This window comes from Passer domesticus, chromosome 11, assembly GCF_036417665.1.
Source record: "Passer domesticus isolate bPasDom1 chromosome 11, bPasDom1.hap1, whole genome shotgun sequence".
Classification (NCBI taxonomy): Eukaryota; Metazoa; Chordata; class Aves; order Passeriformes; family Passeridae; genus Passer; species Passer domesticus.
The window spans coordinates 32,926,401-32,937,906 of record NC_087484.1 but is presented as its reverse complement, the minus strand read 5'-3'; the positions used below and the strand labels follow the sequence as shown (position 1 = coordinate 32,937,906).

General features: G+C 44.2%; 1 long non-coding RNA gene across 2 annotated transcripts; it reads right to left on the bottom strand.

Annotated features, from left to right (window-relative positions):
- Window positions 1-1,000: 1,000 nt before the first annotated feature.
- LOC135278340 (uncharacterized) lies at window positions 1,001-11,499 on the bottom strand. Of its 2 annotated transcripts, none has more exons than XR_010345858.1 (6): window positions 11,404-11,499; window positions 10,590-10,889; window positions 9,974-10,388; window positions 8,917-9,058; window positions 7,125-7,256; window positions 1,001-5,663 (listed from the first exon to the last, which is right to left on the bottom strand). It is a non-coding gene; the product is annotated as an uncharacterized LOC135278340 (long non-coding RNA). The 2 variants fall into 2 exon arrangements; XR_010345859.1 differs by having other exon boundaries at window positions 10,590-10,892; window positions 11,404-11,492.
- Window positions 11,500-11,506: the final 7 nt, after the last annotated feature.

Genomic DNA, 11,506 nt, shown 5'->3' with positions numbered 1-11,506 from the left:
CAAAAGATAAAAATAGTCTCAGGAATTAACCTAGTAGTTTGAGATTTCTATGAATATATAAAACACTTGCAACGATGCTTAAATCTCTTTTTCTTTCTGATAAAAAATGTGTTTTCAAGTATTTTGCATACAGGATTCCCCTGGGATGTAAGAACTTGAAGCATTTCAAGTCTGCAGCTTCAGGAATGAAATAAACTTTTGACTCAAGTTGTCAACCTGAATAAACTCATAACTACCCCACAGCAATTGCAAGTTATAGCTAATAAGGATGGAATAAAAACACAATTGCCCTTTTTCCTCTTAGCATTTTCTCCCTGGCCCTATAAAATTTGGGGGTTTGCCTTGTTCCTTAGTTTGCTTTCCAAATCATTCATGTCCTCAATAGATGTGGAGAACTGTCTCATGTGTAGATCTGAAGAATCAGTTTTGAATCTAGGAAATTAAAGGAAGAATCACACTTCATAAGCTTGGGCTTCTGGACTGGAAGCTTGAGATCATTCAAGTAGACATTGCTGAATGTTCAACCTGGTCTGGCAGGCTCCTCTCTCTGAAAGGTGGGCAACTGAAACCTCTGTGTTTGCACAGAAAGGCAAGTTATGGGATAGCTGGGAATTGGCTCTGGCCAGCTGGTGTCCCAGGTGTCATCTTTAATAGTTGTTTTCTTAGGTTATTAGTAACCAGGCTATTAGGCCAAGCACCTGTAGTGTTTGGGTTTTTGGTTGTTCTTTTTTTTTTTTCTTTTTTTTTTTAATTTTATTTTTTAAAATTATTTGAGGGTTGGTCTGTTTGGTTTTGCTTCTGTTTGCTTGTTTTAGTTTTGGCTAGCTGCGTTGGCAGGTGGCTGTGAGTGCACTGTAGTACCCCCAGCTGCTGCCCAGCTCTGCTCTATTATGTTTCTTTTTCTTAGCCAGGTCTCATAAGCCCTCAAAAGAAATATAATACACCCAAGGACAGCTTATCTATTACTTTGGGGGCATAAAATAAACAGGATGACTTCTGCTGCAGTGTTAGAAACAAAAAGGTTTAATAAAAGGCATAATAACAAAGAGAAAAACTCGAGCCAGGTGCAGAGGTCTGCTCCTGGTAAAAACACTTCACAAAAGCACTTAGCTCTTTTCTTCTCTTCTTTTTCTCCCTGATGGATCAAGCGGGACTTTTTGGCTTCTATCCAATTAGATGTCCTCAAGTATTTGGTGAAGTCCCTGAGGTCCCATGAGGTGGCTTTTCACCTAATCCTTGAGAGAAACTTCTGGCCTTCTTTTCTTTTCTGGGGGACAAAGGCTAGTTTTGCCACTCTGCCATTAGGGTGCACACTCCTACAGACATGGCTCTCTTTTCTTTCTTGGTCTCTTACCCCTCTGGCACTCAAAGCCATACTTGCTATTGTAGTCATTAGGTACATGGTCCTGCTAGGATGGTTGACTAATTCAGGAACAAACAGCCTTGCTGCCATACCAGGGACACTGCTCTGGAAATGGGCAGAAAGAGAAAACATTTAATGTTTTTCACTTTAGAAATGTTCCATTGCAGCTTTATCTGCAGCAGAGTTACATTTACTGGACTGTCCAATACAATTCCATGTGTCCAGAGCTAACTTTAATCACATAATTTAGGAGTGTCCAGCTGTAAATCTCACAGCCATGGGATCAAAAGTCCTTTCCACTTCTGGTTAAGTGGCTCTCCTTTCCGGGTCTGGATGCACACCCAGTCTCCTGACTAGTGAGGACATTCTTGAACATTCAGGCTTGTTAGTGAGACCAAAACAACAAACTTGCACGATGATAAAAGCATTTTCTCCTAAGGGTTATGCTCTAGCAGCAGCATTTCGGCTTCCAGCCTTTGGTGGCAGACAAGGCTCAATAGCCAGGGCTGCCAGAAGGAGGCAGGGCAGGAGCAGTTTGCAAAGCTTCATTAAGAATCTGGGGAAACTGAGTCCCCATTTAATCCCCATTTTCTTTCCAGAGAGCCTCTAGGGATATTTCAATCCACCACCTTCTATCAACAACCATAACTTTTTGGAGGTGGTGCCAAGATTTTGTTTTCTCAGTTTTGATCCTTGAATGTTGAAATAACTTACAATAACACAGAAGAAGGTCAACAGGCATTAGCTGTTTCTCATGCATTGTATGGGGTTCCCCCCTCTGCAAGGGGTCCAAACTTTTCATACCACAAGTTGTTCCCTGAGCAAAAGACCAGCGCTTTTCACCATGTGCTTCCTTCTCCAAAAGTTCTATTTCATTCCCCCAAATCCAATTCACAAAACATTCTCCATTTCCCTTTCTTTGCGATCATTGCTTATTTTCCTGTGTAGTTCAACCACTTCTGTTGCAGAATGAGGTATCGCTGCCAGACACTACATCCTGATAAGCGAATTCCTTCTTTATCAGTGAGCAGGGCTTGGGATGAGGAGGGAAGAAGATTGGCTTTGCAGAGCCGAACCTCTCCTCCAGGGAGCAGAGGAAGGTGACATCATCTTCGGGGCATCCTGCCTCTGTATTTTATAGGGGTGGGCAGAGTTTAGGGTGAGGGGCGGGGTTGGACTTTGAGGCACTAAAGCCCTCCCAAGGGCTGTGGGGCTGACCTTGCAGTCAGGGAGGCCTGGAGTTCCTGGAGTCTGGAAAACACTGCTTCCAGGCCTTCCCCAGCAGTGTTAAATTGCAACTCTAAAGCTCTTTGGCTTTGGAAGAGCGTGTTTCACTGGTTTGTCATGGTTTGGGGGCTGGCTTCATCCTGGCATTCAATTCCTACTCTGGCCTAAGGCTGGCTATTGTTTCAGGCTCAGCAATTTGCAGCTGATGCAGTTCCTTTTCCAGCTGATGGGCACCATAGAGCTCTGAGTCAAACCTCCATGCATATGGATACCAGGCATGGTCCTTTACTGGGAGTTTTTAATTTTCTTCTAACAAAGTTCATGTTTTCTCCAGAAGAAACTGTGGATGGTGCTAGTTTCTCTCCGTCCCCATCTCTCTTAAGGGCTGGACAAGCTTTCTATATAAGCTTTTAGCAAGTGTGTCAGTGGAGAGCAGTTCAGATCAGTTTCTGGGTGCAAGTCCATTACTTTCCTGCCAGAAAATAGCAGCTTTGACTGAACATTTATTTCTCCTTTATTATGTCACGAGCACTTACAGCTGTATAAAAGGCCCATATCACCTCAAGAGTACCCTGCTTGCTGCGCCAATTAAAATGTAAGGCCCCAAAAATGTTGCTCTGTGGGATACTGTAAAACGACTTAAACTTGTTCCTGAACTCTTGAGATAGAAAAGCAGGAAAAATACTGACGAGATGTTCTCAAGAGATTGGAACAACAAAAAAACTTCACTGTCAACTTTCAAAAATCAGAGAACTTGAAAGGTAAAAAAATTAAACATAACAGAGAATATTCTATAAAGCATTAACTTAGCCCTAGCTGAAATAAATGGGCAGGAGATCTTTCTCCTTTTTAATGCCTTTATTAAGAAGAATCAGCTCAGGTGGGGAGAAATCGACGGGTTGCGCCCTCGCCGCCGTTGCTCCCAGGCGTGGCACGAAGGAGGAGGATGATGCAGTTTTGTCCGCTGGTCTGCAGACAGAACTGGGGACTCTGTCCTCATGGGAGAGTCGTTGAGTCCTTGGTTTGTTGGTTTAGAAACCCGGGGGGTGTCTTTAATCAGTTTCGTTTCAGGTTAGGGTGAGAAATAAAAAGATACAAGCAGGTACGGGACAATGCTCCCATCTTTAGACGTCACTTTAAGTCACTTGTTGGCTCGTGATTTTAGGGGTTTTTCTTATAAAAACTGTAAAACTGTAAAAATCCAGGGTGCACTGCGTTTCTTATTTGCATGCTGTCTCTGGTGTCACTGCCCATTCTCTTTACCCTGGAGGGTTTCCCTTGGTATCTTCTTGGCATGCGGCCAGCATCAGGGAAACAATCAGTTAATCACCTGCCATTAACAGGTATTTGAAAAGCTTTCCTTCGGCAGCGAAACCAAAGGAGGCTGACTCGGTCTGGCTTGGTTTTTTTTTAACTCTGAAACTTGAAAAAAATTACAATTTTCTATTCATAACAGTTCCCCCCTATTTTTCTTTGATCAAGCTTAAGCTTGCATCAACTTATAATTTTTGGCTCATTAACATAGAATTTCCTATATTTTTTGTATTGATAATACATTTCTTCAGCACTAGGGTGATCATATTTACTAAACTTCATTACCTTTTTTGGTTTTTTCAGGTTAATTCCTTTAGAGATCTTTAGGTTATTCTGTACAGCAGATGTCACTATTTTTGTTAAACATGGAAATAAGAACAGACTAACAAGTGTACCCACAGTGAAGGTTATAGTTTTCCAACTTTTTTTGAAAATCCATAGATTATCCCACCAACTAGAATCAAGTGTAAGAGTCTTTTGATTTCTTAAATATGCTAGGTTTTTTATTTCGCTTAAAGTGTTTCTAATGACTGCTACAATTAATTTGATTTGATAAACTACTGTTTTGGTTTGGTTGAGTTGGTCATTAATATGATTAAGAGCCAATGCGGTCTGATTAGATATTACTTCTAATTCTGATTGTAGTTTCAAGATTTTGTTTAACATATATTGTTTCTTCAGTTTTGTTTTTCTCAAATCCTCATATATAGGAACTCTTAAACTTGATCCAGATTCTTTGTGTATTATAAAGACAGTTTGTTTTATAATTCTAATGATGCCACCACTAGACCAGCCTCTTGGCAATTCAGTGGATGTTGTGGTACCATTGACCCAAAACTAGTGTTTAGGGGTTTCCTGAAAGATATTAATTTTTGTCGTGCCCTCCCAATATTTAGAAATACTTTTTCCTTTTACCAGATTTACCAGGTTTGCTTCAGTAGCATCATGTTCAAAGCACCACCAGGTTTCTCCTACAGGGTGCTCTCCCAGGAGTGGCTGCCTAAAGGTGGCAGTGTTCCAGGCCATCCAATATATTTTCTTATTCTCTTGATAAAAGATCAATTGGGAGAGGTTAACACAATTGTTGTGGACTCTCAGCAAGGAGCTTACTTCTTTCTCATAGAAAGGTTGGTAGTACTCATTGCACAGCTCTCCTGGGCTCTCCAGAGCACCACCAGCAATCAGAGCCAGCGTTACTACCCTTCCCAAGAGTCTGGTATGGGTCATCTTGCACAGCCTGCCCACCCGGCCTTGCCTCTTGAGGATTTTACTGAGAAGAAGTCTCCAAGTTCTTTAGAGTCTCTTGCTCCTCTGGTTAAACCTCTCTTGATCTGTCCCTGCTAATTTGGTCCTTCCTAGGGGAGCACTCTGGAGAAGATTAACCTGGGGTCTTTGGTACCAAGTTGGGACGACTTAACCAGAATTACTTATTAACAATTTTTAACTTTTACAAATTTCTTAAAACACTTCAAGACATGTTATGATTCTAAACTTTTTTCTTATGCAGTTCATCAGTCTTTTTGAATGTCAATTTTAAGTCATTTGGTCCTTTTATAATAGTATACTCAGCTGAATTAACTTCCGATGTGGTTGAATCCTGTCCCGAGTTAGGGTGTGAGGGTGGTGTGGAATCTGGTCCAATACCAGACACTGAAGAATCTTGTCCAATGCTCGGGGGTGGGACTGGTCCTTTAATTCTCGTAATGTGAGTCCAACCTTTTTCTCTGGTTCGCACGGCCGAATTAGCGATGAGGAGTACCTGAAAGGGGCCTTCAAATTTAGGCATTAATGGTCTATAATTCCAGGATTTTATTAAAACCCAATCTCCTGGGTTGATGTCATGTGCTTTTGTATCCAGAGGGGAGGTTTGGGGGAGGTATTCTCTTTTTCTAAGTCCTTCTAGGGTTCTTCCAATTACTTCTAAATATTTCCTTGTAGCTTCTTCTCCTTCCAGGTAGTCTCCTGTGCTATAGGGTGTTAACAAGAATGACAGTCCAAAAATCATTTTATAAGGTGAAATCCCTATATCAGACCGGGGTCTTGTTTTGATGCGCAAGAGCGCTAGGGGTAAACACTTTAGCCAATTCATTTTTGTTTCTTCGATCAATTTAGTCAATACATTTTTGAGAATTTTGTTCATTCGTTCCACCCTCCCAGAACTCTGGGGGTGCTACAGAGTATGCAATCTCCATTTTATTCCTAAAACTTCAATTATATTTTGCAATGTTTGGGCCACAAAATGTGGACCTCGGTCTGAGTCTATGGTATTTACCATTCCATTCTGGTTCACTTTTTGACAAGTTAAACACTCTTTTATAATTGTTTTTGCTAGGTCATATACGCTTATGCACAGGTTATTTCTTAGGAAATAATCACATAGTCCTTGGACTCCCCAGTGGGTAATTTCTGCAGTTTTGTTAGCACCATCTTAGCAAGTGCTTTGTTTAGAAACACCCGTCCATCAGATATTAACCACTCCCCCATATCCTTTGATGTAACTTTAAATTTCACAGAATATGAGTTCTCCTTTCTTTTTCCCTACTCGGGTGTGGTTTCTGCTTAAAAAAAACACTTTTACTAGATCTTCTGGTCTTAAAGCTGCTTCCTTTGCTATCTTGATCAGCTAGCAAAGGTTTCACAACTTTAGGCTAAACAGTCTTGGGGAGGGGGGGTCCAGTTGCTCCACAGTAATAGCAGCAGCTTTCACTCAAAGGGACTCAAGGCCTCTCCATGCCTCCTGCCCCTGACAGTACTGGCATATTCTTGCCTGCTCCTGGTGGTGGACCCCCCCACTCTTTTGTGGCCTTGTTGTGTAGGAAAGGGTTGTTTGCTCCTACACTTTCTCTGGCTATAGCAACCATGATCTTAGCTTTGGCCTTTACTTTTTCTTCTTCTCTCCTTAAATACACTTTCAATGCTTCCCTCAATAACTCATTAATATCTTTTCCTTGCCAATCCTCAATCTTTTCCAGTTTTCTCCGTATATCAGGCCAAGATTTAGTAACAAAATGGACTTTTAGTAGCATTTCACCTTCGCTGGTGTCCAGGTCTGTTTTGGAGTACAATTGAAAGTTCCGCCTCAGGCGATTAAGCCAAGTGGCAGGAGTTTCATCTTTCTCCTGTATACCCTCAAATGCTAGTTTTGTATTGGTTCCTTTGGGAATTGATTCTCTTATTCCTCGAATTATCAAGGACCTGTACTCCATCATGGCCTTCCTACCTTCCTCCTGGTTAGGATTCCAATTGGGATCCACTAGTGGCAATTTTTCTTCTCCTGATGGCACTTGGGGCCCTGGACGGTTGTCTTTTTCCCAAATTCTTATGCTTGCGGCCCTAATCATTCGGGACTCTTCTGGGGAAAATAATATATTTAGAATGGAATTCATCTCCCCCCAAGTGTAGAAATTTGGACCTAAAAACTGATCCACTTGGTTAGCAATGCCCACGGGGTCTTCAACTAGATTCCCTAACTCCTTCTTGAATCCTCTCACCTCAGAAGCAGTTAGAGGAGCATTTACAAAACCAACACCTCCTGCTACTCCTCCCATAGGAACTTCTCTAAGGGGAAAAAGTTTCTCTGCTTTGGAGGTCTTGGATCGGGTACTACAGTATGGCCCATCTTCAGACACAAGATTGTTCACTTGAGGGGTATTAGCATTAGCTTGGACTTGCTGTAGGCTAACGGCTGTACCTGGTGATAAGGGGTTATTAGATAAGGAGGAATTTGTGTCCCAGTTAGGAGGAGGTGGAGGGACTGCAGTAGGAGGGGGGGAAGAGCTTGGGTGCATATTAGGTGGAGCTGGAGAAGGGGTGGAGCATGCAGCAGGTGTAGTAGGTATTAGTGGTGGTGCAGAAGCAGCTGAAGGAGTCGAAGGGGGTGGTGAGGGAATGGCCCCCATGGCTGCTGGGAGAAGAACTGGATCTGCTATTTGAGGTGCTCGAAGGAGAGGGTTATAAGGTGGAGGGGCATCAGGAGGCAAGTAGTCTAGGGGGTCCCACCTTTTACTAATTTCCTTAATTCTAGCATCTCCTCTTTCATTCCCTTCTTTCTTGCTCTGCACTTTACAAATTTGCACTCCTTCATTCTTTATAGCATTTAACCAACAAGCTACATATAATAATTGTTCAGCATCAGTATTTTCTCGGGCCATCAGATAATTACTCAGCTGTTGACACATCCACTTGTCTTTCGTCCCGCACCATGGCCATCCTCCTTGCACTTCTAATTCTGGCCACACTTCTGAACAGTAATGAATCATTTTAACTTTATCTAATCCTTCTGTGCTTTCTATAAAGTCCCATTTCTCTAATAGTTCACCTAGGGGACTGTGGGGAGGTATATTCTTCAATCTTTGGCCACTTTTCTTACTACCACACCCTCCCATATTCTTCTGCCTCTAAACAAATCACAAAGATGTCTTTTTTCTCTAAAGGAAATATATCTTATTTAAGAAGTCTCGACCTCCTGCCAAAACTCCAATTTCACTGACCCTTTTCGTCAGGACTTTGTTGAGACCTTCGCCTTCCCTTGCTAAGACTCAACAAACAACTAAAATACAAAAAAACATCCTCGAGGTCTTGACCTCTGAGGTTCGCCTGACCTCCTTCGTCAGGACTTAGAGAGACCTTGGCCTTCCCTTGCCAAGGCTCAAACAGTCAAACCTCGAAACCCTGGCTTCTGAGGGGTGCCTGACTTCTTTTGTCAGAGCCAAACTGCCTGATATCCTAAATCCTAACTTCCTTCGTTAGGACCTGTATCAGAGCCTTTGGGGTGCGTGCCACTCACACAGCTATTTCCTCCGCACGCCCGGAGGGGGGTCCTCTTTACCCCTTTGGAGGCGCCTCAATCACCAATTCCACTCGCTTCCCCCTGTTCCCGGCCGGCCCCCTCGCGGGGGTGCGGAACCGCGGTACTGAGGGGTCCTCACTCGCTTCAAGGGGCCGAGCTGCCGGCCCTCGTCTCAGTCACACACACTCACTCGCCTCCCTCTCCCGCCGCCGGATATTCTCACCTATCCGGCGCTGCTCCGTGTCACTGTCCCAAGCCGATCTTCTCTGGTCCCGATAGCCAGCTGTCCTGCAGGTCCAGGGTGGGCGGCCGTCCCAGTCCTGGTGTCCTCTTCAGGCGTGGCTATCCCAGACGAGTCCCCCAAGCTGAAATAAATGGGCAGGAGATCTTTCTCCTTTTTAATGCCTTTATTAAGAAGAATCAGCTCAGGTGGGGAGAAATCGACGGGTTGCGCCCTCGCCGCCGTTGCTCCCAGGCGTGGCACGAAGGAGGAGGATGATGCAGTTTTGTCCGCTGGTCTGCAGACAGAACTGGGGACTCTGTCCTCACGGGAGAGTCGTTGAGTCCTTGGTTTGTTGGTTTAGAAACCCGGGGGGTCTCTTTAATCAGTTTCTTTTCAGGTTAGGGTGAGAAATAAAAAGATACAAGCAGGTACGGGACAATGCTCCCATCTTTAGACGTCACTTTAAGTCACTTGTTGGCTCGTGATTTTAGGGGTTTTTCTTATAAAAACTGTAAAACTGTAAAAATCCAGGGTGCACTGCGTTTCTTATTTGCATGCTGTCTCTGGTGTCACTGCCCATCTCTTTACCCTGGAGGGTTTCCCTTGGTATCTTCTTGGCATGCGGCCAGCATCAGGGAAACAATCAGTTAATCACCTGCCATTAACAGGTATTTGAAAAGCTTTTCTTCAGCAGGAAACCAAAGGAGGCTGACTCGGTCTGGCTTGGTTTTTTTTTAACTCTGAAACTTGAAAAAAATTACAATTTTCTATTCATAACATATCAACCTAACAAAATGTGTTAATTGAGTTAGATTTAGATCATTAAGGCTGTTAAGATTTTAAATTACTCAAAAATCTGAGAGCAGGAAAAAGGGAGAAGAAAGAGAAAGTGAATGACAGAAAGGAACCAACACAGCTATCACTGCAGGTTCCAGTGGTGTTCAGCTGATAGAAATTCCAAGAAGAGGTAGGGTCAAGACATGTGGTGGCCACATATCCCGAGGCAAATAGCCTTTGGCTCTCCTGGGGCCCTCCCCCACATGGGGCTCCCACTCACCTGGCCATTTAGGAGCTGGGTTAGGGGCTCCAGACACAGGTGTGGAGCATTGCCTCTGGTGTGCCAGGGATCAGTGGCCGCTGCTGGGCTGGGATACAGGCCTGGGGGTGTGGGGCATGCCGAGTGGGGCATCGCCTCACCAGAGCAAGGCTTGATCTGCCCCCTTCCCCACATACAAGCCCCTGAAAAGTGTTGAGCCAGCAATCTCCTCTAGTCTCTCACAACAAGGTGTCCAGGTTCCTGTGCTTCTTGTCTGTCAAGACTCCACAGATTTGTGTCTGGATATTAAGTAACTTGGACATTTATTCCTTCCAAAAGCAGCAGCATGAGGGTTGTTTATTCTTTCTAAGGCCTTCCCTCCATCATTCTATGTCCTCTTCTTGAGGTAGTCCTTGTAAAGCCTCTCCTCTCTCCCCTTCTCCATGACAATGGAAAGGGACAATGGAGAAAACAATAAATGAGAGGTTAAAACTATTAGAGTTACAATGTAGTGAGGAAATAAAAAGCAGTGCACAACAATAAGAAGAAAATTGTGCAAAAGGGGTAATGGCTTAAGCAACAAAGGTGAAGTGTCACATGAGGCCCCTGGAACAAAGACAGGATGGCAAGGGCTTACAGAATGGTTCTGATGGTAGATGGGAACTGCTGGTGCTGCCTGGAGCAGCTGTGCACCTGCAGTGGCAGTTTCCTGCTCCCTCTCTGCAGCAGGGATGGTGGCAGTGGCGATGGTGATGGGTGTCTCTCTGTCCCTGCAGAGCTCTGTTTGGCACTGCCCCTGCCATCAGTCTGCCACGCTGGGCATGTGTGTGGGAATGGGATCTGCCACTTTGCTGCCTCTTCCTACCACCCTGCTGGGCTCCACTTGGCTTGGCTGGACTCACTTGGGATCGGTGTCACCACTCTGGCTTGCCTTGTTCTGCTGGAGCAGAAAAACAGTCCCACATGCCACACTGGCCCTGATGGTTTCAGCTGCGTGTCAGAGCTGCCACTTCCGTGCCACCCATCTCAGCCCCGCCTCCTGACTAATATTGTGGAAGGAGAAAAATGGGGGGAAAAATGGTTGTGGTGCTTTGGTCCCAAGGCCTCCCTGCTAGAGTGAGTCAGACAGAACGATCCTCCTTGCATTTGCTGTCATGGCATTTCCCTGCTGAAATCACACCCATGGCTATGATGTAAAATGTTTTGAATAAATAGTACAGAAAGATCCATGACCATGTCTCTGTACCTAGGAGAAACCTCTAAATGTAATTAAAGCAGTGCTTCTCCTTGTTTTCTGATTTCTAGAACAAAGGAACAAGCCTTCTGGTTTTTGCTCAGCAGAAATAGTGGCCAAAGATCACTAATGTGGTTCCTCACATCCTGGTCCATTCTCAGTGCTCAGCTTCTCAGTGTGGGCTCTAGGGGCTAAGTGTGTTTCTACTCTTACATGCCTTGAGCAACAAGTGATGGGCTAGGAGGGCTTTGTGTGTTGCTTTGTAGCAGAGGAGAACTTTGCAGGCTTTTTTGGCATTAGGTGTAGAGCAGGTCTGGTTC